We start from the raw sequence: 26623 nt of genomic DNA on the forward strand, positions 1-26623 counted from the left end.
GCTATGTATCCTCTCTGGATATCCTGCACAGAGCGGGTGAAGGTGGTGCATGCTGCTTCCTTACAGTATACCCATGTTTTATTTGATCATGTGAACAGAATATAGCGCCTGCTAAGTGGAGTAGATTTTAGGGTTGAATTTCCACGCTGCAGATTTCGTTGCAGAAATTTCTTGTACTGAAAATCGGTTCCATCATGCAACAAAATTGTTTTTAGTCAGCGCTATCCAAAACAAGGCAGTTTTAAAAAAAAATGGCGGTTTGGCCATAATTTTGAAAATTGTTGCAATAATTGCCACAAAAATAGCCATAAAAATGTGACTAAAGCCAAAATTTTGGTTTAGTATGTCATTAGGACTCTGTAGCATGGCTAACGGGTGTGTGGTCGACGGGAGGTATGTGTCACATAGGTACCTTGTCGCTGTAATGTAGCCCGGAATATTTCTTTGTTTTACATAACCATATATTTGTATTTCAGGACCTGTGGTAACATAGTAACATAGTAACATAGTTAGTAAGGCCGAAAAAAGACATTTGTCCATCCAGTTCAGCCTATATTCCATCATAATAAATACCCAGATCTACGTCCTTCTACAGAACCTAATAATTGTATGATACAATATTGTTCTGCTCCAGGAAGACATCCAGGCCTCTCTTGAACCCCTCGACTGAGTTCGCCATCACCACCTCCTCAGGCAAGCAATTCCAGATTCTCACTGCCCTAACAGTAAAGAATCCTCTTCTATGTTGGTGGAAAAACCTTCTCTCCTCCAGACGCAAAGAATGCCCCCTTGTGCCCGTCACCTTCCTTGGTATAAACAGATCCTCAGCGAGATATTTGTATTGTCCCCTTATATACTTATACATGGTTATTAGATCGCCCCTCAGTCGTCTTTTTTCTAGACTAAATAATCCTAATTTCGCTAATCTATCTGGGTATTGTAGTTCTCCCATCCCCTTTATTAATTTTGTTGCCCTCCTTTGTACTCTCTCTAGTTCCATTATATCCTTCCTGAGCACCGGTGCCCAAAACTGGACACAGTACTCCATGTGCGGTCTAACTAGGGATTTGTACAGACGCAGTATAATGCTCTCATCATGTGTATCCAGACCTCTTTTAATGCACCCCATGATCCTGTTTGCCTTGGCAGCTGCTGCCTGGCACTGGCTGCTCCAGGTAAGTTTATCATTAACTAGGATTCCCAAGTCCTTCTCCCTGTCAGATTTACCCAGTGGTTTCCCGTTCAGTGTGTAATGGTGATATTGATTCCCTCTTCCCATGTGTATAACCTTACATTTATCATTGTTAAACCTCATCTGCCACCTTTCAGCCCAAGTTTCCAACTTATCCAGATCCATCTGTAGCAGAATACTATCTTCTCTTGTATTAACTGCTTTACATAGTTTTGTATCATCTGCAAATATCGATATTTTACTGTGTAAACCTTCTACCAGATCATTAATGAATATGTTGAAGAGAACAGGTCCCAATACTGACCCCTGCGGTACCCCACTGGTCACAGCGACCCAGTTAGAGACTATACCATTTATAACCACCCTCTGCTTTCTATCACTAAGCCAGTTACTAACCCATTTACACACATTTTCCCCCAGACCAAGCATTCTCATTTTGTGTACCAACCTCTTGTGCGGCACGGTATCAAACGCTTTGGAAAAATCGAGATATACCACGTCCAATGACTCACCGTGGTCCAGTCTATAGCTTACCTCTTCATAAAAACTGATTAGATTGGTTTGACAGGAGCGATTTCTCATAAACCCATGCTGATATGGAGTTAAACAGTTATTCTCATTGAGATAATCCAGAATAACATCCCTCAGAAACCCTTCAAATATTTTACCAACAATAGAGGTTAGACTTACTGGCCTATAATTTCCAGGTTCACTTTTAGAGCCCTTTTTGAATATTGGCACCACATTTGCTATGCGCCAGTCCTGCGGAACAGACCCCGTCGCTATAGAGTCACTAAAAATAAGAAATAATGGTTTATCTATTACATTACTTAGTTCTCTTAGTACTCGTGGGTGTATGCCATCCGGACCCGGAGATTTATCTATTTTAATCTTATTTAGCCGGTTTCGCACCTCTTCTTGGGTTAGATTGGTGACCCTTAATATAGGGTTTTCATTGTTTCTTGGGATGTCACCTAGCATTTCATTTTCCACCGTGAATACCGTGGAGAAGAAGGTGTTTAATATGTTAGCTTTTTCCTCGTCATCTACAACCATTCTTTCCTCACTATTTTTTAAGGGGCCTACATTTTCAGTTTTTATTCTTTTACTATTGATATAGTTGAAGAACAGTTTGGGATTAGTTTTACTCTCCTTAGCAATGTGCTTCTCTGTTTCTGGTGATGTCAGACCACATGGCTAATCATGTGATAGATTACTGGGTGTGGTTAGTCCTATATAAGACAGGCTAATGCTTAACACAGTAGATATGTGTGGAGGTGAAACCCTCCTGAGTGTGTCAAGGCTCCAGGACTGAGCCGGAAGGACTGGACATTTGTTTTTCTTTCCTGAGCCAAAGGCTATTTGTTTTCTGTTATTTCGCCACATGGTTTATGATGCAATAAACCCTATGAACTTTTCAAGAAACGTGCCTCCTGAGTCTCAGACGTCGCACCCGAGTGAGTGAAATCCCTACAATTGGTGGAGAATGCGGGCAGCGTTCCCAGTGGAGACGAAGAGTCTGTTATTGGATGTCCTGGGTCAAGTCTGTGGTAAGCCAGCAAGCATTGCCGGAGAAAATGGAGGACCTGCTGAAACACTTGCTCCAGTCGCAGCAAGAGAGCAACAGGCTGTTGATGCAGCAGATTCAACAGAACCAGCAGCAGATACAACAGAGCCAGCAGGAGCAACGGCAGCAGATGCAACAGAACCAGCAGGAGCAACGGCAGCAGATGCAGCTTCTGGCAACCGCCATCCAGGGCAAGACGAGCGCCCCAACCCCAGGTCTGGCTGATGACACCCACGTTCGGAAGACGGTAAGACGCGCGTTGCAAAAAATGACTCCCGGGGATGATGTTGAGGCCTTCCTGACGGTGTTTGAGAGGGTCGCTGAGCGGGAAAAACTTCCGCCACAGCAGTGGGCAGAGGTACTGGCGCCATACCTGATGGGAGAACCCCAGAAGGCGTACTATGATTTGACCTTGCAGGATGCCAAAGAGTATCACAAATTGAAAGCCGAGATTCTCGCACGTTTGGGGGTGACACTGACTGTCAGGGCACAGCGAGTTCACTGCTAGGCCTATCACCGGGACAAACCACCTCGTTCCACCTCGGTCCAGAAATGGCTGCAGCCAGAGTCATCTACACCTGCAGAGATGGTAGAACGGGTGATGATGGATCGGTTTGTCCATTCCCTCCCAAGGCCTATACAGTCTTGGGTTGCCCAGGGTGATCCCCAGAATGCCGACGAGCTGATCGGACTGGTTGAGAGATACCAAGGGTTGGAAGGCTCCTTCGGGAGGCAGCCCATGCCGTACTGGGGGTCCCAGAAGGGAGCTGAGTCCCAAAAAGGGGTGGTGCGTCCAAGGTCACAAAGGGCGGGGGAGGTGGTGCCCAAGGTCCCTACGGGTGATATTATTTGTTGGAGGTGCCACGGGCCAGGACATATAGCTGCCCGTTGTTCCCAGACCACTGAGCAGATGGACTGCAGCATGGGATGCCGTTGTTCATACTATGCGTATCCAGCCTGTAGTGTGAACTCTCCATCCAACGAGGGACCTCAAGCGTGTCCCGTAAAGGTGAACGGTCGAGCAGTAACGGCACTGTTAGACTCGGGGAGCCTAGTGACCCTGGTGAGGGCCACTTTTCCTCTCCACCTGCTCCCAGGAAAGAAGGTCGGAGTGCGGTGCATACATGGTGATGCAAAGGACTACCCTATGGCCAGGGTGGACATTGAAACGGCATGTGGCACTGAGTCCCACATAGTCGGCATCGTTCAGGACTTGTTGCACCCTATAATTATTGGCCGGGATTTCTGTTTGTTTTGGGATTTGTGGGGGAAAGGTTCTGAGCTCCCTAGCAAGAGTAGGGAACCAATGAACCCTAGAAGGGTGTCACCACACCCAGAGTCAGACAGGTTTCCTTTTTGTGTCCTGGTTGGAGATGAGGAGGAAGTGTCCCCTGCATCTGACATTCTGGAGTTAGAGGTATCCGGTGAAAATTTTGGGACTGCCCAACATAGGGACCCCACTCTGAGGGAAGCCTTTAATAATGTCACAGTTATTGACGGGGTGGTACAGGAGCCGGGGGCAGACACAAGATTTCCCCATTTTCTGATGAGTGGGGAGTTGTTGTACCGGGTCACGAAAATAAGGGAGGAGTTGGTAGAGCAGTTGGTAGTGCCTTGTCCGTATAGATGGAAGGTGTTGGACATGGCCCATTCACACATCTTGGGTGGACACCTAGGGGTGGAAAAAACGCAGGAACGGGTTGTGCAGAGGTTCTATTGGCCTGGGTGTCACCGGGAAATAGTGAACTATTGCAGGTCCTGCCCTACATGTCAGCTAACTGCTCCCACTCCTCATTTCCGGAACCCCCTTGTGCCACTGCCCATTATTGAGGTACCGTTCGAGAGAATTGCCATGGACTTGGTCGGTCCCTTAGTTAAATCAGCTCGGGGCCATCAGTATATATTAGTCATCCTGGACTATGCCACACGCTATCCTGAGGCAATTCCCTTGAGAAATTCTTCCTCAAAGAGCATAGCCCGCGAGTTGGTCCATGTCTTTTCCCGGACAGGTCTGCCGAAGGAGATCCTGACTGACGAGGGTACACCTTTCATGAACAAGGTGATGAGGGAGTTATGCAAAGCCCTGAAAATCTCCCAGTTGAGGACCTCGGTGTACCATCCCCAGTCAGATGGCCTTGTTGAGAGATTTAACAAGACTCTGAAGAGCATGCTGAGAAAAGCTATTGAGAAAGACGGTAGAGACTGGGATTGTCTCTTACCCTATCTGATGTTTTCCATTCGTGAAGTTCCACAGGCCTCCACAGGGTTCTCACCATTTGAGCTTCTATATGGCCGACATCCGCGAGGACTCCTGGATATAGCCAAGGAAACCTGGGAAGCCGAAGTCACGCCCCACAGAAGCGTCATTGAGCATGTGGCCCTGATGCAGCAGAGGATTGCAAAGGTGATGCCTATCGTGAAAGAGCACCTCCTCCAGGCACAAGAAGCTCAGGCCAGGGTCTACAACCGGTCTGCAAGAGTGAGGCAGTTCAATCCGGGAGACCGAGTTCTTGTGTTAGTTCCGACGGTGGAAAGTAAGTTCTTGGCCAAATGGCAAGGGCCATATGAGGTCATCGAGAAACTTGGTGAGGTAAATTATAAAATTCACCAACCGGGAAGACGGAAACCATTCCAAGTTTACCATGTCAACCTCATCAAGCCATGGCAAGATAGAGAGCCGACAGTAACTCCATCTTTGCTAAGCAACCCAGAAGATGAGGTTGGAGCGGTTACTATAGCGGAGACGCTATCAAAGACCCAGAAACAGCAGTGCCGGGAGTTACTCCAGAAAAACAGGGACCTGTTTTCAGAGTTGTCGGGATACACGAAGGTCATAGAGCACGAGGTCCTAACAGAGCCACATGTGCGGGTGAATGTGAAACCCTATCGTATTCCTGAGGCTCGTCGAGAAGTTATCTCCAAGGAAGTGGAGCGTATGTTGAAGCTTGGAGTCATTGAGGAGTCCAAGAGAGGTTGGTCGAGCCCAATTGTCCTGGTCCCAAAACCTGATGGAGAGTGGAGGTTTTGCAACGACTATCGGAAGTTGAATGAGGTCTCCAAGTTTAATGCTTATCCCATGCCCCGCGTTGATGAGCTCATCGAAAGGCTCGGGCACGCCAGATATATATCCACCTTGGATTTGACAAAGGGGTATTGGCAGATCCCCATGGCACAGAAAGCCAAGGAGAAGACGGCCTTTTCGACACCTGATGGATGCTTCCAGTATGTCCGGATGCCGTTTGGCCTACAGGGAGCTCCGGCGACCTTCCAGAGGGCTATGGATAGAGTCCTTGCACCCCATAAGGCCTACGCTGCTGCGTACCTAGATGATATCGTCATCTTTAGCCCGGACTGGGAGAGTCATCTGGAGAAAGTCCAAGCGGTGTTTGATGCTCTAAGAGAGGCGGGGTTTACAATAAACCCAAAGAAGTGTGCCTTGGGTAAGGAAGAAGCTAAATACCTAGGCTATATAGTGGGTCGTGGAGAAATAAAGCCCCAAATCAGGAAAGTGGAGGCAATCCAAACGTAGCCGAAACCACTTTCAAAAAAGCAAGTTAAAGCCTTTCTGGGAATCGTGGGATATTACAGGAGGTTCATCCCGAACTTCGCCACAGTGGCTGCGCCTCTGACTGATCTGCTGAAGGGGACAAAGTCAGTGATGGTTAAATGGTCCGAAGAGACAGAGTCAGCCTTCCAAGAGTTGAAAGGGGCTCTATGTAAGCAGCCCGTTCTGATGGCCCCAGACTTCAAGAAAGAATTTATTCTTCAGACAGATGCCTCAGATGTTGGGGTAGGAGCAGTCCTTTCCCAAGAGCTACATGGGGAGGAGCATCCTGTTCTCTATCTGAGTAGAAAGCTGTCCTCATCTGAGAAGAACTACTCAGTCGTAGAAAAAGAGTGTTTGGCCATAAAGTGGGCGGTGGACACGTTACGGTTCTATCTGCTGGGTCGTAAATTCAGACTAATATCTGACCATGCCCCACTTAGATGGATGAGGGAAACAAAGGGTAGAAATGCTAGGGTCACCCGTTGGTTCTTAGCCCTGCAGGACTTTAGTTTCCATGTGGAACATAGGGCCGGAAAGCTGCTTGGTAATGCGGATGCCCTATCAAGAATCCCTTGTTTAGTTGGGGAAAGTGCCAAGCCCCACGGCTTTAGGCAGAGGGGGGAGGTATGTAGCATGGCTAATGGGTGTGTGGTCGACGGGAGGTATGTGTCACATAGGTACCTTGTCGCTGTAATGTAGCCCGGAATATTTCTTTGTTTTACATAATCATATATTTGTATTTCAGGACCTGTGGTGATGTCAGACCACATGGCTAATCATGTGATAGATTACTGGGTGTGGTTAGTCCTATATAAGACAGGCTAATGCTTAACACAGTAGATATGTGTGGAGGTGAAACCCTCCTGAGTGTGTCAAGGCTCCAGGACTGAGCCGGAAGGACTGGACATTTGTTTTTCTTTCCTGAGCCAAAGGCTATTTGTTTTCTGTTATTTCGCCACATGGTTTATGATGCAATAAACCCTATGAACTTTTCAAGAAACGTGCCTCCTGAGTCTCAGACGTCGCACCCGAGTGAGTGAAATCCTTACAATTGGTGGAGAATGCGGGCAGCGTTCCCAGTGGAGACGAAGAGTCTGTTATTGGATGTCCTGGGTCAAGTCTGTGGTAAGCCAGCAAGCATTGCCGGAGAAAATGGAGGACCTGCTGAAACACTTGCTCCAGTCGCAGCAAGAGAGCAACAGGCTGTTGATGCAGCAGATTCAACAGAACCAGCAGCAGATACAACAGAGCCAGCAGGAGCAACGGCAGCAGATGCAACAGAACCAGCAGGAGCAACGGCAGCAGATGCAGCTTCTGGCAACATCATGTGAACAGAATATAGCGCCTGCTAAGTGGAGTAGATTTTAGGGTTGAATTTCCACGCTGCAGATTTCGTTGCAGAAATTTCTTGTACTGAAAATCGGTTCCATCATGCAACAAAATTGTTTTTAGTCAGCGCTATCCAAAACAAGGCAGTTTAAAAAAAATGGCGGTTTGGCCATAATTTTGAAAATTGTTGCAATAATTGCCACAAAAATAGCCATAAAAATGTGACTAAAGCCAAAATTTTGGTTTAGTATGTCATTAGGACTCTGTAGCATGGCTAACGGGTGTGTGGTCGACGGGAGGTATGTGTCACATAGGTACCTTGTCGCTGTAATGTAGCCCGGAATATTTCTTTGTTTTACATAACCATATATTTGTATTTCAGGACCTGTGGTGATGTCAGACCACATGGCTAATCATGTGATAGATTACTGGGTGTGGTTAGTCCTATATAAGACAGGCTAATGCTTAACACAGTAGATATGTGTGGAGGTGAAACCCTCCTGAGTGTGTCAAGGCTCCAGGACTGAGCCGGAAGGACTGGACATTTGTTTTTCTTTCCTGAGCCAAAGGCTATTTGTTTTCTGTTATTTCGCCACGTGGTTTATGATGCAATAAACCCTATGAACTTTTCAATAAACGTGCCTCCTGAGTCTCAGACGTCGCACCCGAGTGGGTGAAATCCCTACAACTCATACACGCGTTCCACGCCGTAATCCATCTGTACTTCATCTGGATGGATTATCGCCGGACAGGTGAGGAATATGTTGTTTTATTCATTTCATTTTTGCAGTAATAAATGTGAAAATGAGGGTGTAGTGTGTTTAATTCAGTTAACCCTTTAGTGACAGACAATTTTGACCTTAATGACCAAGCCAATTTTTACAATTCGGACCACTGTCACTTTATGAGGTTATAACTCTGGAACGCTTTAACGGATCCCACTGATTCTGAGACTGTTTTTTCATGACATATTGTACTTTTTGTTTGTGGTAAAAATTTCTTCGATATGACTTGCGTTTATTTATGAAAAAAATGGAAATTTGGCCAAGATTTTGAAAATTTAGCAATTTTCAGACTTTTAATTTTTGGGCCTTTAAATCAGAGAGTCCTATTGCACAAAATAGTTAATAAATAACATTTCTCACATGTCTACTTCACATAGCACAAATTTGGAATTATTTATATATATATTTTGTTAGGATGTTATAAGGGTTGAAAGTTGACCATCGATTTCTCATTTTTCCAACAAAATTTACAGAACCTTTTTTTTATGGACCACCTCACATTTGAAGTGATTTTGGGGGGTCAGTATGACAGAAAAAAACAAAAAGTATCACCATTCTAAAAACTGCACCCCTCAAAGTGCTCAAAACCACATTCAAGAAAATTATTAACCCTTCAGATGCTTCACGAGATCTAAAGCAATGGGGAAGGAAAAAAATGAACATTTTACTTTTTTCACAAAAAAATTACTTTAGACCCAAACGCTTTTATTTTCACAAGGGTAACAAGAGAAAATGGACCAACAAAATTTGTTGTGCAATATCTGCCGAGTACACCTATATTCCGTAAGTGGGGGAAAGCCACTGGGCACATGGCAAGGCTCAGAAGGGAGGAAGCACCATTTGACTTTTTGAACGCAAAATTGGCTGGAATCAATGGTGGGCGCCATGTCGCGTATGAAGGCCCCTGATGTACCTAAACAGTAGAACCCCCCAATTCTAACTCCAACCCTAACACAGCTCTACCGTTGACCCTAATCCCAACCCTAACCACAACCCTAACCCCAACTCTAACACCACACTAACCCCAACACAACCGTATCCCCGACACCACAACCGTAACCCCAATACAATTCTAACCCTAGCTCCAACCCTAACCTTAGCCCCAGCCCTTGCACCAGCCCTAACCCTAGCCCCAGCCCTAACCCTAGCTCTAACCCTGGCCCCAAACCTAACCCTAATGAAAAAAATACATTTTTTTATTTTATTATTTTTACCTAAGGAGGTGATAAAGGGGGGTTTGATTTTACTATTTTTTATTTTGATCACTGTGATAGGGTATATCACAGTGATCAAAATGAACCAATAGGAAAAATCTATTGTTGCTAGGTGCCAGCCGGCAGATCTCGGCGGGCACACTGCGCATACCCCCCGCCATTTTATTCCAGAAAAAAGATGCCGATGGCAGAGGGACAGAGCCGAAGGGTCCAAGGGGGACTCCATTTCTCTCTCCTCTGGTATGCTAGATGAATGGGAAATCGGACTTTTTTATTCTGTGAATAACAATGATCAGGAGACTGAAAACAGTAAAAACTGACCCAAATCATATTCTCCCTGGTCTCGGCTACCCCCGGAGTTTTTCAACGCAAGGGGATGCTATACACTTATTTCTCAGGGGCGCTGAGGAATCAATACCTTTAACTGACTCCGTTAAATGGCGTATCGGTGGTCGTTAAACGGTTAATGTACTTAATTCTTGCTATGTCTTTTTTACAATATGACTATGGGGTTAGCAGTGGGGTCATATTATAGATGCCTCTCCATTACTAACCCTTTAACTTGATGTAAGCTGACAATAGAAAGCTGACATCAACCCCAACCCTATTACCCCACTTGTCTCTGCACCAGTGCAAGTGGGAAGATTTGCTGAGAGCTGATGTTGGTAGCCTGGGAGGGGGCATTATCTTTAGCCACTTCCCAGTCTTTTAATATCAACCCACAGCTGTCTGTTTTGCCTTTGCTGGTTAGAATTTAAAGGGGTCCCCACATAATTTTTTTCGAGGGTCCCCCTTTAAATTAACCAGTAAGTGCTAAGTAAACAACTGTTATTAATAGCCTGGGAACCTTTTGAGATATTGTCCCTTTCCCAGATTAGTAACATCAGCCCTCAGCTGTGGGCTTTCCCTCTACTGGTTATCAATATTGCATGAGAGCCCACACCAACTTCTTTATTTGCTTCTTAATTTTACACACGATGCTGAATACCACTCCCATCATTGTCGCCTGGTCTCCCTGAGATCAGCGCGAGCAGGCGAAATAAACAGAGCTGGCTTCAGCATCCGACTGCTGGGATCAGTGCAAAATGTACTGGTTTTTCCAAGGCGCTGGTACGTTTCACGCTGATGACACACGGATGTAATCCTTTTGTAATCAGGTTGCATATGTGCTGGACGTTTTGCGGCTCGTACTGCTTATAAAAAAAAGACATGTCTGCGCATCACCTGACATGTGTGCATCACTATTCAATACAATGGGTGTGCGTGTGTCCGTAAAAAAAGGACCGCATATGGGCAGAAAAAACGGATTTGTGAAAGGGGCCTTAAACGGCTAAATATTCTCCCATCTGTAGTATGGTCCTGTGTGGAGATGCCATGTAGCTGCACAGTGTGAATACAGCCGACTCTGGAGGCGACTCTGGAAGTCTTGGTAGAAGCCCAGAAATTAAGCTTTGTCCACACATACCAATTTTTTTTTTTTTAATCCCAGCCTGGTGTTGGTTTTGTTGTGAATAACCATGGAACTGAGTGTATGGCAAAGCTTTTTAAGGCGCCACAGTAAAATGTTCTGATCTGCCATTCAGAAAAGCTGAAAAAAATGCTCAAATAGTAATTTTGGAAATGCCGAACAGTGTGTTGTCTGCCAGGTTGCTCGGGTTCAGCATATTGCGGATCAGATAGACAGATTGCTGGGAGGGGCTGGGAAAAACCTAGCGGTCATGGTCCACGTCGGTACCAATGACAAAGTTAGGGAGGTAGAAGGTCCTTTAAAAATTATTACAGGGAACTAGGAGAGAAACTGAAGGCCAGAATCTCCATGATGGTGTTTTCAGAAATATTGCCAGTGCTACGAGCGTCACTAGAAAGACAGTGGGAGCTTAGGGAGATAAATAAGAGGCTTAGAAATTGGTGCCGGAAGGAAGGGTTTGGGTTAATGAAGAACTGGGCCAACTTCTCTGTTGGCTACAGACTGTACGGTAGCTATGGTTTGCACCTCAACGGCGAGGGTACAGCTGTGCTTGGGGGGAAAAATGGTCAGATGGATGGAGGAGCTTTTAAACTAGGATCTGGGGGGAAAGAGGGTAGATGTGCTAAAAAGGGGATAGATATAGTAGATAGAGGGTGTGAGACAGTTGGGGTCAATGAGGATTAGGTGGGCTGGGATATGCAAAGAACATAGGAAGGTGAGGAGTAATAAATGTGCTAATAGTATTAAATGTCTACCGGCAAATGCAAGAAGTCTTGCAAACAAAATGAATGAACTGTAGACTCTTTTGTCAGCCACAGAATACGATGTAATGTGCATTACAGATACCTGGCTGGACCGAAGCCATGACTCGATGGCAAACATAGAGGGTTACAATACATTTAGAAAGGACAAGAAAGACAGAAAAAGTGAAGGGGTTTGTATTTTTACTAAATCTAGCTTGACACCAGTGCTCAATGACCACTTTGGGTGGAGCTGCAACAATGTAGAGTCAGTGTGGGGAAATGTACATGGGGATGGCAATAATGGAAAGCTGATAATTGGAGGTTGCTACAAGCCTCCCCATGTAGCTGAACAGGTAGAGGAAGAAATGCTGCAGCAAATTAAAATGCAGCAAATAATAATAGGGTCCTTATTATAAGGAAATTAACTATCCAGGCATTCAGTGGGACATAGAATCTTCTGAATGTGCTAAAAGCTGCAAGTTCTTATCATCAATTTCAGAACAATTACCTCTCAGCTGGTAGATGAACCAACCAGGGGAGGTAATCTGCTGAATCTGGTTCTGTCAAATAATCCAGATACAATTTCAGATCTACAGGTCAGGGAGCCAGGGCTGCCACTAGGATTTTCGGCGCCCCATACTGGCAAAATTTTCGTGCTCCTTTGAGACTCTGCCCAGGCTCCACCCTTCAAGCCTTTCACAGTCCCACCGCCCACTCTTAAAAAAACTCAACTTCACCACATCCACACCAATCAGATATTAACAGTTCCCATCAAACACCAGATCACATTCATAACTAACAGCTTTTGTTCTGGCCAAGAGAAATTTTAAGCTACCACCACGACTCTTTTGGCCGGGCCCTACGCTACTTTAACCTATTAAATATATTTTTCAAAAAGAAAAAATATATGGTATGGATGCCTTAAAAGACAATAACAACAAGATAATAGAGGACAAAGAAAAGGCTGAGATATTAAACAGACACTTTTCATTCGTGTTCCCCATTGAACTAACTGTTCCAGGGATCATTCAACAAGGCAAAAAACAAAGTTCACCACCTGATATAACTAGTTTAGCACAAGAAGAAGTACACCTAAGCCTGAGCAAATTAAACGTTGACACATCCCCCGGCCCTGATGGTATTTATCCACTGATACTGAAGGAATTGAGCTCAGTAATTGACAGACTGCTGTATCTTACATTCTTAGATTCTCTTGTAACCGGGGTGGTGCCACAGGATAGCTGATGTGGTACCAATATGTAAGAAAGGTAAAAAGGTGGAGTCAAGCAATCACCGTCCGGTAAGTCTGACATCCGTAGTATGCAACATTTTTGAAGGCATTATATGAAATGACCTGCAGAAATATATTGCAGAGAATAATATAGCAGTCATTCCCACCCATCTCTTATGACTGCTCGTAAAACCTGGCCCTGGAATGGCCCAAATAACTCTCTCAGCACTATATGTGCTGGAGAATGGTTCCGAGCTCACATCACCACAGCTAATAGCCACAATGACAAATATCTCCCCTCAAGGATTTGTTCGGCGGCCATCTTGCATACTGTACCACATAACAGCCTTATACTGAAGCTATAGCAGCAGGGACTGGGGAAACAATATGCGGATGGGTAAGGAATGACTAAATGACAGGAAACAAAAGGCGCCATAAATGGTACATTCTCTAAATGTGATATAGTCAGCAGTGGGGACCGCATGGATCTGTGCTAGGACCAGTTCTTTTTACCCTCTTTATTAATGACGTTTTGGATGGGATTGAGAATAAAGTGTCAGTCTTTGCTGACGACACCAAACTATGTAGCATAATAAAATCGGAGATTGACAGTACAATATTGCAAAATTATCTGGATAAGATGTCTGAGTAGGCAAATACTTGGCAAATGAGATTTAATGTGGATAAATGCAGAGTAATGCACCTAGGATGGAGTAATCCTATTTCTGCAGATACATTAAATGGGACCATACTTGGTACTACAGAACAGAAGGACGGGTATTCTGGTTAAAAGTATGCAGAGCAACAGTATTCAATGTCAAGCTGCAGCCACAAAAGCAAACAACATCTTAGGGTGTATAAAAAGAGAGATAAAATCCCGCAATCTCAACATATTATCCCTTTATAAATCACTGGTGAGGCCACATCTAGAATATGGGATCTAATTTTGGGCTTCACATTTAAAAAAGGACATTCAGAAATTAGAGTCAGTTCAAAGGCGGGCAACTAGATTATTATAAGGGATGGAAGGCCTCTCATATGATGAGAGGTTGAAAAAGTTGGTCTTGTTTAGCTTAGAAAAAAAGACGCCTCAGAGGGGTTCTCATTTACATATATAAATATATGGTTGGTCAATACAAAGGACTGGCGCATGACTTATTCCTTCCAAGTACCATACTAAGGCTATGTGCACACGTTGCGGATTTTGTTGCGGATCCGCAGCGTTTTTTCCACTCGGAATTGCACCAAATCCACAAAGGAGTGCTCAAGCAATGTTAATCAATGGGAATCCAGAATTGGTGTGCACATGCTACGGAAAATTCCGCACTGATTCACAGAATGTCAATTCTTTTTGCGGATCTGCAGTGTTTCTGCACCCATTGACTTACATTGAGTCAGTCAAATCCACTGCTATGTGTCTGTCTGCAGGTGTCGGTGTGTGTGTGTGCGGGTGCCTGTCTGCGGGTGTCTGTGTGTGTAGTCAGGCATCGTCTGATGGGACTACTACTCCCATCCGGCTCTGTCTGCTGTCACATATAACAGAAACAGCATGAGCCATTGATGGGACAGCAGTCCCATCATCCAGCAACTGTATTCAATTGTAAAAAAAAACAAAAAAACATTCATACTCACCAAACACCTAAACCCCGACGCCCGCATCTCCTGCAACAAAAATAAAATAATAAACCAACATATACTTACCTTTCCACCGTAGTCCATTTAATAAAGAATGTCCCACGGTGATCTCACGTGTAGAACAGTCACATCGGGAGATGTGACCGCTCTACCCGGGCCGCGGGCGATACACTGACAGGAGGTAATCCCTCCTGTAGTGTATCCCTGTACCGCCGTGAGAGTTCACTGGAGTTCGTGCTGTCACTTGCGGCACCACTGCGTGAGAAAATTCTCATGCAGCAATGCCATAAGTGAGAGCACGAACTCCGGTGAACTCTGTGATACACTGCAGGAGCAAATATCTCCTGTCAGTGTATCTCTGGAGGCCGGGTTGAGTGACTGTTCTACATGTGAGATCGTCGTGGGACACTTGGTAATGGACTATGGCGGACAGGGAGTATTATATGTTGGTTTATTATTTTATTTTTGTTGCAGGAGATCAAGGGAGTCAGGGATACAATAAGTATGATAAATTAAGATTTATAAAGGAGTCTGTGATTATTTAAAATAAAAGACTTTATTCTGGCCATGTCTTTATTTACCATTTAACTATAGGATTAGTAATCGATAGGTGTCTTATTGACGCTTCTCTATCACTAATCCGTGGGTTTGATGTTACCGGACAATACAAAGGTGACATCAACCCCATAAATATTACCTCACTTGCCAGTACTACAGGGTAAGTGGGAAGAGCGAGGCTAAGTGCCAGAATTGGCACATCTATAAGATGTACCATTTCTGGGGCAGCTGAGAGCTGATGTTTTTAACTTGGGGAGGTGCCAATTTACATGGCCCCTTCCCAGGCTATTAATATCAGCCCGCAGCTGTCGGCCTAGACTTTGCTAGTTCGATTTTATAGGGGGACCCCATGACAATTCTTTTCTGGGGTTCCCCTGCAAACTAGCCAGTAAAGGCTAAGCAAACAGCTGTGAGCTGATATTAATAGCCTGGGAACCTTTATGGCTATTCGCTCCTTCCCATAATATTAACATCAGCCCTTAGCCATTGGCTTTCCCAGTGCTGGTTATTTAAATTATGCGGGAATTACAGACCAGGCTCACGGATAATCAGTGGGCCTTAATAAGAAAATGGAGACGAAACTTATCCCTATACAGGCTGACATTAACCCCTTCCCGACCTTTGACGCCACGTAGGCGTCATGAAAGTCGGTGCCAATCCGACCCATGACGCCTATGTGGCGTCATGGAAAGATCGCGTCCCTGTAGATCGGGTGAAAGGGTTAACTCCCATTTCACCCGATCTGCAGGGACAGGGGGAGTGGTAGTTTAGCCCAGGGGGGGGTGGCTTCACCCCCCGTGGCTACGATCGCTCTGATTGGCTGTTGAAAGTGAAACTGCCAATCAGAGCGATTTGTAATATTTCACCTATTATAACTGGTGAAATATTACAATCCAGCCATGGCCGATGCTGCAATATCATCGGCCATGGCTGGAAACACTAATGTGCCCCCACACCACCCCACCCCACCGATCGCCCCCCCAGCCCTCCGATCTGTCCGGTACACTGCTCCGGCTCCCCTCCGTCCTGTGCTCCGCTCCCCCCGTGCTCTTGTCCGCTCCCCCCGTGCTCCAATCACTCTCCCCATGCTCCAATCACCCCCCCTGCACTCCGATCCACCCCCCTCCGTGCTCCGTTACACCCCCCCGTGCTCCGTTCCCCCCCCTCATGCTCCGTTCCACCCCTCCCGCGCTCCGGCTAGGGTTAGTGCTAGGGTTAGGGGTAGGGGTAGGGCTAGGGGTAGGGTTAGGGCTAGGGTTAGGGGTAGGGTTAGGGCTAGGGTTAGGGTTTCGGTATGTGCACACGTATTCTGGTCCTCTGCGGATTTTTCCGCTGCGGATTTGATAAATCCGCAGTGCTAAACCGCTGCGGATTTATGGCGGATTTACCACGTTTTTTTCTGCGCATTTCACTGCGGTTTTACAACTGCGATTTTCTATTTGAGCAGTTGTAAAACCGCTGCGGAATCCGCACAAAGAAGTGACATGCTGCAGAATGTAAACCGCTGCGTTTCCGTGCAGTTTTTCCGCAGCATGTGTACAGTGATTTTTGTTTCCCATAGGTTTACATTGAACTGTAAACTCATGGGAAACTGCTGCGGATCCGCAGCATTTTCCGCAGCGTGTGCACATACATTTAGAATTAGGCTATGTGCACACGGTGCGGATTTGGCTGCGGATCCGCAGCAGTGTTCCATCAAGTTTACAGTACCATGTAAACATATGGAAACCAAATCCGCTGTGCCCATGGTGCGGAAAATGCCGCGCGGAAACGCTGCGTTGCATTTTCCGCAGCATGTCAATTCTTTGTGCGGATTCCGCAGCGTTTTACACCTGTTCCTCAATAGGAATCCGCAGGTGAAATCCGCACAAAAAACACTGGCAATCCGCGGAAAATCCGCAGGTAAAACGCAGTGCCTTTTACCCGCGGATTTTTCAAAAATGATGCTGAAAAATCTCACACGAATCCGCAACGTGGGCACATAGCCTTAGGGTTAGGGTTGGAATTAGGGTTGTGGTTAGGGTTAGGGGTGTGTTGGGGTTAGGGTTGTGATTAGGGTTATGGCTACAGTTGGGATTAGAGTTAGGGGTGTGTTGGGGTTAGTGTTGGAGGTAGAATTTAGGGGTTACCACTGTTTAGGCACATCAGGGGTCTCCAAACGCAACATGGCGCCACCATTGATTCCAGCCAATCTCGTATTCAAAAAGTCAAATGGTGCTCCCTCACTTCCGAGCCCCGATGTGTGCCCAAATAGTGGTTTACCCCCACATATGGGGTACCAGCATACTCAGGATAAGAAAAGTACTTTTTCATTTTTACAGATCAATTTGTGAAGCACCTGAGGGTTTAAAGTGCTCACTAGGCATCTAAATAAGTTCCTTGGGGGGTCTAGTTTCCAAAATGGGGTCACTTGTGGGGGAGCGCCAATGTTTAGGCACACAGGAGCTCTCCAAACGCGACATGTTGTCCGCTAACGATGGAGATAATTTTTCATTCAAAAAGTCAAATGGCGCTCCTTCCCTTCCGAGCCTTACCATGTGCCCAAACAGTGGTTTACCCCCACATATGAGGTATCAGTGTACTCAGGAGAAATTGCCCAACAAATTTTAGGATCCATTTTATCCTGTTGCCCATGTGAAAATGAAAAAATTGAGGCTAAAAGAAATTTTTTGTGAAAAAAAAGTACTTTTTCATTTTTACGGCTCAATTTGTGAAGCACCTGGGGGTTCAAAGTGCTCACTACGCATCTAGATAAGTTCCTTGGGGCGTCTAGTTTCCAAAATGGGGTCACTTGTGGGGGAGCTCTAATTTTTAGGCACACAGGGGCTCTCCAAACGTGACATGGTGTCCGCTAAAGAGTGGAGCCAATTTTTGATTCAAAAAGTCAAATGGCGCTCCTTCCCTTCCAAGCCCTGCCGTGCGCCCAAACAGTGGTTTACCCCCACATATGAGGTATCAGCGTACTCAGGACAAATTGGACAACAACTTTCGTGGTTCAGTTTCTCCTTTTACCATTGGGAATATAAAAAAATTGTTGGTAAAAGATAATTTTTGTGACTAAAAAGTTAAATGTTCATTTTTTCCTTCCATGTTGCTTCTGCTGCTGTGAAGCACCTGAAGGGTTAATAAACTTCTTGAATGTGGTTTTGAGTATCTTGAGGGGTGCAGTTTTTAGAATGGTGTCACTTTTGGGTATTTTCAGCCATATAGACCCCTCAAACTGACTTCAAATGTGAGGTGGTCCCTAAAAAAAATGGTTTTGTAAATTTCGTTGTAAAAATGAGAAATCGCTGGTCAAATTTTAACCCTTATAACTTCCTAGCAAAAAAAAATTTTGTTTCCAAAATTGTGCTGATGTAAAGTAAACATGTGGGAAATGTTATTTATTAACTATTTTGTGTCACATAACTCTCTGGTTTAACAGAATAAAAATTCAAAATGTGAAAATTGCGAAATTTTCACAATTTTCGCCAAATTTCCGTTTTTATCACAAATAAACGCAGAATTTATTGACCTAAATTTACCACTAACATGAAGCCCAATATGTCACGAAAAAACAATCTCAGAATCGCTAGGATCCGTTGAAGCGTTCCTGAGTTATTACCTCATAAAGGGACACTGGTCAGAATTGCAAAAAACGGCAAGGTCTTTAAGGTCAAAATAGGCTGGGTCATGAAGGGGTTAAACAGAAGAAACACGTCAAATTTATGCGCAACAAAAAAGACTTCGAATTAGGACTAGTGTTCTCATGGAATAAACAGCAGAGACCAGATGGTAAATACAATTATGAGTCTGACAGGTTTGGTCGGTACAAAAGGAAACCTGGGAGACGATATCCCTCCCAGAGAAGAGACTATGTTACCACCGAATCCGATTCCAGCCAGAGCGAGGGAGCGACGACCTCCGGTAATCCGGGAGAAGGTCCGAGTTTAGCAGGAGCCCCCGAGACAGATCTCCCTTTAGGAGGAGAAAGATGCACCGGGGAGGCAAGAGGAGGTCAGCCGATACAAGAACGCAAGAGGAAATACGTATCGTGGAGACAGAGGAGACTCCACAGTCAGCATGTGGTCAACCTTACCGACCACAAACTTAATGCTGCCCATCTCTTGCTTCTGGCAAAAGGATTGAATTTTTGTCTACCTAATGACTTTGATGTGACAGAGTTCAAGATCGATCTATTTAAATCGGTCCGTAAAATCCATCTATACAAACATTTTCTTCACAGTCCGACAGTGCAGAATCCAGCCATTACTGAACAACCATGTAATATAGGACCCTTGGGGTTTATGGCAAGGGCAGGCTTACATACACTGGCCAAAACTCATAGTGAGGCTGCATTGCTGTTGAACCTTACGGATGACGAATTACATACCCCATCGTATCATCCAGCCTCCATAACATCGTTTAAAGGAGGCGTCACATCTAAATATATGCCTCCAGTTTCTCCTGGGAACATTATAGATTTGTTTGAAACGCAAGTAATAAGAGATGTAGAAGCGTTAGTCTATCCCAGAGCCCCTATGAACATATCAACAGAAGAACATAACGCCTTAAAAGAAATCAGAGATTGGAAAGACACTATTGTCCGACCCGCGGATAAGGGAGGGAAGACAGTATTGATCCCAAGAGATGTTTACATCAAGGAGGCGTATAGACAATTAAGTGATGAGAGTACCTATAAGAGATTGCCGAGTGACCCTACTGAAAAGGCTGTTGAAACTAATGTTCTCTCCTCGAATAGAGCTGAAAAACTGCTGCCGGAGTTCACCATTAAGCCACACTGGTACCATGTCCCAAAAATTCACAAAGCCCTTATAGACCCACCCGGCCGACCCTTTGTGTCGGGGGTGGGTTCTATAACGGAACCGCTCTCAAACTATGTGGATTGGTTACTACGCCCACTACTGGCGCAAATTCCATCATACATTAAGGATACTAATGCGTTTTTAAGACATATTCGCCAATTCATTTGGCAACCTAGCTTTAAGCTAGCGTCAGTAGATGTTACAAATCTATATACACGTATTCCACAAAGACAAGGAGTAGAATCTATATGCCTAATCCTGGAAACTACACAAGAAAAGAGTCAGGTTATTAACTTTATTTGTGATAGTCTTCAATTTGTTTTGACGCACAATGCTTTTACTTTTTTGGACCTCTGGTACCTTCAGGTGGTTGGCACTGCCATGGGGCAGCTTGTACGTTCGCAAATCTTTTTCTGGGTCACTTTGAGGAAGTACACATGTATTCACCTAATAACCTCTTTTTGAAACACATCAAATTGTATTTACGCTATGTCGATGACATGTTCCTTGTGTGGGACGGATCGGAAGAGGAGTTCAAACACTTTACCTCCTATTTGAATAACAATACGATGGGTATGTCATTTACATCCACCTTTGGAGGTTTGCATCTAGATTTTTTAGATGTAGCCATCGATATAGTGGATGGGGTAATTCGCACGTCTGTATACCGTAAACCGGTGTCCACTAATGCACTCATGCACTTTAACAGCTACCACCCAAGTCACACCAAGCGGTCACTACCGTACGGCCAACTAGTGAGAACTAGAAGGACTAATAACACGCAAGAAGGCTTTGACATACAAACATGAGACTTAGAGGAACGTCTGAAATATAGAGGTTACCCTGATCAGGTGTGGCAGGAGGCACGAAGGAAAATGAGTAATAGAGCCACAGTAACAACTAACACTAGCAATTCCGCAGACAACAGATTAATTTTTTGTTTTAAATATGGCCTGATGGACCAACATATTAGAGCAGCCATTAGGAACAATTGGCATCTGCTAAATAGGGATAGTGAACTAGCAGAAGTAGTAGCCAGAGGTCCGTTGATCTCAAATAGAAGAAGCACTAGAATAAGAGACTTAATAGTGCAAAATTGTATCACCCCCATTAAAACTAATAGTTGGCTAGAACGAGGAGCCCCATTGGGGAATTACCGGTGCGGACATTGCAAGTATTGCAGACATCATGTCACAGATAGAACTTTACACATCGGACTGGTCAAACACAAAGTCATGCAGTTCATCACCTGCAAAACTAAATATGTAGTTTATGTGATATACTGTCCATGCGGACACTTTTACATAGGTAAGACCATTAGATGCCTTTCGGTGCGATTTAGAGAACACTGCAGATCCGTCTTTACAGAGAAAGGCGCACCTAGACTCATCACACATACAAAGGAGGTGCATAGGGGGAATGCAGAGGTAATGACATTCGCTGGGATAGAACAGGTTAAATTACCCAAAAGAGGTGGCGATCATCATAACATACTATTGAGACGTGAGGCGACGTGGATCATGCAGACGGGTGCCATGGACCCCGCCGGTCTTAATGACAAAATCGACATGTCAATATTTTTATGATCAGCATCTCACCTCCACGATACATGGTGCATCTAACGTTTTACCTGTATGATTTATTATATTCTGTGTAGGGATTACATATTCTATTATAGGTTTGTTATATTGCAGGGTTGGATGGAAAAAGTAAAAAGTAAAAAAGTATATATAAATATTAATGGCCGCCTACCTAGATAGTACAATGTCGACTAATTTGGTATTGAATTGTAAGCCTAATGTTGTTGCTCGATATATGCCTTAGGTGCAGCCAAGTTGTCAGTTTATGTCTAAACTGTAACGTTTATGTACACTTGTCTGCTATTGTTACCATTGTTTTTATTCATTTTATTTAAGTTTGTACCGTGGGAGGGCGGAGTGAGTATCCAGGGAGGGGCCCTGACGGCGCACACTACTTCAGGCATCACGTCCGATCCCTCGTTGAACCCATTGAAGCGCCAGACCGGCGTGAAACGGCCGTCATTCTGCTCCCGCATTCTCATGTACAGACACCCCCGTGCCGTGAAGATTTTTAATCAATAAAGATACCTGTTTAAGAAGATTGGTGAGTGCTCACATGTTCTTGTTTTCATATTAAATTATGCGGGAGCCCACACTTTTTTTTTAAAATAAACATTGCATTTCACGCAGATTTCTGGGGTTATGTTCCCACAGTCAGTAAACGTTGTGGGTTGGACGCTGCATATATCCACAGCATCCAACCCGCAGTGGCCAGATTTTACAGCATAGTGGATGGGATTTCGAGAAATCCCATGTTCACTATGCGTTTACTGACGCCCGTAGCTTCCCTGCAGAGACGGACATGCGGTGCGTCTTTCCAGACCACAGCATGTCAATTTATCTTGCGGAGAAGCTCAGTCTCAGCAAGATAAATATCACCTGCGTTCAAAAGCCATCAGCGCTTTGGACGGAGCTGACATGTGCTGCCTATTACTGACCGTGGGGACGTAGCCTAATAACTAGTGTTGAGCATTCCGATACCGCAAGTATCGGGTATCGGCCGATACTTGCGGTATCGGAATTCCGATACCGAGATCCGATATTTTTGTGATATCGGGTATCGGTATCGGAAGTGTAAAATAAAGAATTAAAATAAAAAATATTGTTATATTCACCTCTCCGGCGGCCCCTGGACATCAGCGGGAGGATCCGGCGTCCGGCACGGCTTCTCTCTTCAAAATGCGCGCCTTCAGGACCTGTGGAATGACGTCCCGGCTTCTGATTGGTCGCGTGCCGCCCATGTGACCGCCACGCGACCAATCAGAAGCCGCGACGTCATTCCTCAGCTAAAGTCCTAGAATGAGCGCCTTCTAGGACCTGAGGAATGACGTCGCGGCTTCTGATTGGTCGCGTGGCGGTCACATGGGCGGCACGCGACCAATCAGAAGCCGGGACGTCATTCCACAGGTCCTGAAGGCGCGCATTTTGAAGAAAGAAGCCGTGCCGGACGCCGGATCCTCCCGCTGATGTCCAGGGGCCGCCGGAGAGGTGAATATAACAATATTTTTTATTTTAATTCTTTATTTTACACTTTAATATGGATCCCAGGGCCTGAAGGAGAGTTTCCTCTCCTTCAGACCCTGGGATCCATGAGGATACATTCCGATACTTGATGTCCCATTGACTTGTATTGGTATCGGATATCGGTATCGGCGATATCCGATATTTTTCGGGTATCGGCCGATACTATCCGATACCGATACTTTCAAGTATCGGACGGTATCGCTCAACACTACTAATAACAGTTGCTGTTTTGCTACAGCATATATAGGTTAATTATGTTAATGCTCCTACATAGGCTGATGACTGTGTGTGTCTTTATTTAATATTAATGAGGGTATCTGGCTGAAGAGGTTGAACAAGTAAATGACGTCATATTTAAAAAAAAAATATATATCTTTATTTAGCTTACAAATCCGCATGAAAATCCGCATAAAAAATGCATCAAATCCGCTCGGAATTTCAACTGCGTTTTCCGCTGAGAGAGACAGAATCCTGGCAGAATTATACAGAAGCAAATCTGCAACGTGCACACATAGCCTAAAGACCACGGGCACCCATTACTGGTGGAAGACAGGCGATTCTGACAGCTAAATAGCAAAGGGTTCTTTACAGTTAGGGCAGTCAGAATGTGGAATGCCCTACCACAAAAGGTAGTAATGGCAGAAACTATAAAGGCTTTTAAAAAAGGGCTGAATGATTTCATCGATACAAATAGCATTGTGGGTTATAGTTAACCCCTTTACCACCGAAGGTAGTTTGCACATTAATGACCAGGCCAATTTTTACAATTATGACCACTGTCACTTTATGAGGTCATAACTTTTGAACACTTCAACAGATCTTCTTGATTTTGAGAATGTTTATTTGTGACATATTGTACTTTATGGTAGTGGTAAAAATTTCTTCTATATGACTTGAGTTTATTTGTGAAAAAAAAGGAAATTCGGTGAAAATTTTGCAAGTTTTAAAATCTGAATTTTCGTGCCCTTAAAGGGACACTGTCACCTGAATTTGGAGGGAACAATCTTCAGCCATGGAGGAGGGGTTTTGGGGTTTTTGATTCACCCTTTCCTTACCCGCTGGCTGCAATATTGGATTGAAGTTCATTCTCTGTCCTCCGTAGTAGATGCCTGCACAAGACAATCTTGCACAGCGCAGGTGTGTACTATGGAGGACAGAGAATGAACTTCAATCCAATATTGCAGCCAGCATGCAACCAGCGGGTAAGGAAAGGGTGAATCAAAAACCCCAAAACCCCGCCTCCATGGCTGAAGATTGTTCCCTCCAAATTCAGGTGACAGTGTCCCTTTAAATCACAGAGCTGTGTCACACAAAAAAGTTAATAAATAACATTTCCCATATGTCTACTTTACATCAGCACAATTTTGGAGTCAATTTTTTTTGTTAGGAAGTTATAAGGGTTAAAAGTTGACCAGCGAGTTTTCATTTTTCCAACAAAAATTTACAAAACCATCACATTTGATGTCACTTTGAGGAGTCTATTTAATAGAAAATACCCAATAGTGACACCATTCTAAAAACTGAACGCCTCAAGGTGCTCAAAACCACATTCAAGTAGTTTATTAACCCTTCAGGTGCTTCACAGTAATTTTTGGAATGTGGGAAAAAAAATAAACCTTTAACTCTTTTTTCACAAGAAATGTGCTGCAGATCCAATTTTTTTTTATTTTGACAAGGGTAGCAGGAAAAAATGGAGCACAACATTTGTTGTGTAATTTCTCCTGAGCACGCTGAAACACAATATGAAGGAGAAAACCGCTGTTTAGGCGCATGGCAGAGCTTGTAAGGGAAGAAGCGCTATTTGGCTTTTTGAATGTAAAATTTCCTGGAACAATTGGCACATGCCATGTTGCGTTTGGAGAGCCCCTGATGTGCCTAAACAGTGGAATCCCCCTACAATTTACACCATTTTGGAAACTAAACCCCTCAAGGAATGTATTTAGATGTGTGGTGAGCAGCTTGAACCCACAGGTGCTTCACAAACGTTTATAAAGTTGAGCTGTGAAAATAATAAAATCACATTTTCCCCACACAAATGTTATTTTAGCCCCAAATTTTGCATTACAGGAGAAATTGCACCATACAATTATTTGCGCAATTTCTCCTAAGTACGCCGATACCCCATATGTGGAGAATACTACTTTAGAGGCACAGTGCAAAGCTCAGAAGAGAAGAGGCGCCAACTTGGAGTTCAGATTTTCCTGGAATGGTTTGAGGGTGCCATGTCACATTGGCAGAGGCCCTAAGGTGCCAGAACAACAGAAACCCCATATGTGAACTCATTTTGCAAACTACTCTCCCCAATGAATTTATCTAGGGGTGCGGTGATCATATTAACACCACATGTGCCTCACATAATTTTATACCATTGAGCAATGAAGAAAGAATAAATTACATTTTTACCACTAAAATGTGGTTTTATCCCCAAGTTTTTAATTTTTCGTAGGGCTTATAGGAATTTCTTTTTTTTACAACAAACTGAGGTCCATTTTTTCCTTACCCTACATGTAACCAGGAAATATTTTTCAGGCACAGTGCAAAGCTCAGAAGGCAAGGAGACCTAGAGTATACTGTTTTGGTGCCATGACCCACTGGAAGAACCCCTGAGGTGCCAGAACAGCAGAACCCCCCATAAGTGATCCCATTTTACAAACTATACCGCTTAATGAATTCATCTAGGGGTGCAGTGATTATATTGACACCACGGTAGTGTCACAGAGTTTAATACTATTGGGCAGTGAAAAAAAAATAATTACATTTTCATCACCAATTTTGGTTTTAACCTCAGATTTTACATTTTCTCTCAAGAAGAGGGTAAAAATGGCACCATAATTTGTCCACAATTTCTGCTGAACGTGGCAATACCTCATATGTGGCTGTACAGTACTACTTAGCCATACGGAGAGACTCGGGAGGAACAGAGCGCTATTTGCCTACTGGTGCACAAATTTTCCTAGAACAGTTTGGGGACTCATTATACAGAGCCCCTAATAGCTAGAAGAGCAGAAGCCCCCTTCAATTGACCCAGTTTTGGAAATTAAACCCCTTTGGGAATTTATCTATAGGTGTAGTGCCGCTTTTTGACTCCACTGGTGTTTTCCAGAAACAAGCAACATTGATTGTTGCTGAGTAAAAATTGCAAACTGCTGTTGTAAGACCAGTATGTTGCACTCACCAGTACGTTATGTCCAGCCCGTGCTTCTGGAGACATGCACCCGTAAGTTAGGCGGGCTCTCATTGCTTCAGAAATGCCAAACATGTGGACTCTATATGTGGTTTAGGTACACTGTTTGGTTTGGATTTGAGAGTGGAGAATTTGCTGCTGAATTTCTTTTGGAGGGTACTACCAGTAACGAGGAAGCCCCCTGTATATACATTAACAGATGATAGACCTGAGTGGGGACTTGCTTTTTTTGTGGTTGAGTTGAAGCTTTTATTGGGAACA

At 44.4% G+C, this 26623-nt stretch overlaps 1 protein-coding gene across 2 annotated transcripts in view; it reads left to right on the forward strand.

The window, feature by feature from the left end:
* ZBBX (zinc finger B-box domain containing) overlaps positions 1 to 26623 on the forward strand; it is a 357196-nt gene that overhangs the window by 17599 nt on the left and 312974 nt on the right. For both annotated transcript variants that reach the window (XM_069727388.1, XM_069727390.1), the window contains exon 2: positions 21991 to 22198. The gene's annotated coding sequence lies outside the window, so the exon portion shown is untranslated. The remainder of the gene's footprint in view (positions 1 to 21990; positions 22199 to 26623) is intronic.

This window comes from Ranitomeya imitator, chromosome 5 (assembly GCF_032444005.1).
Source record: "Ranitomeya imitator isolate aRanImi1 chromosome 5, aRanImi1.pri, whole genome shotgun sequence".
NCBI classification, from domain to species: domain Eukaryota; kingdom Metazoa; phylum Chordata; class Amphibia; order Anura; family Dendrobatidae; genus Ranitomeya; species Ranitomeya imitator.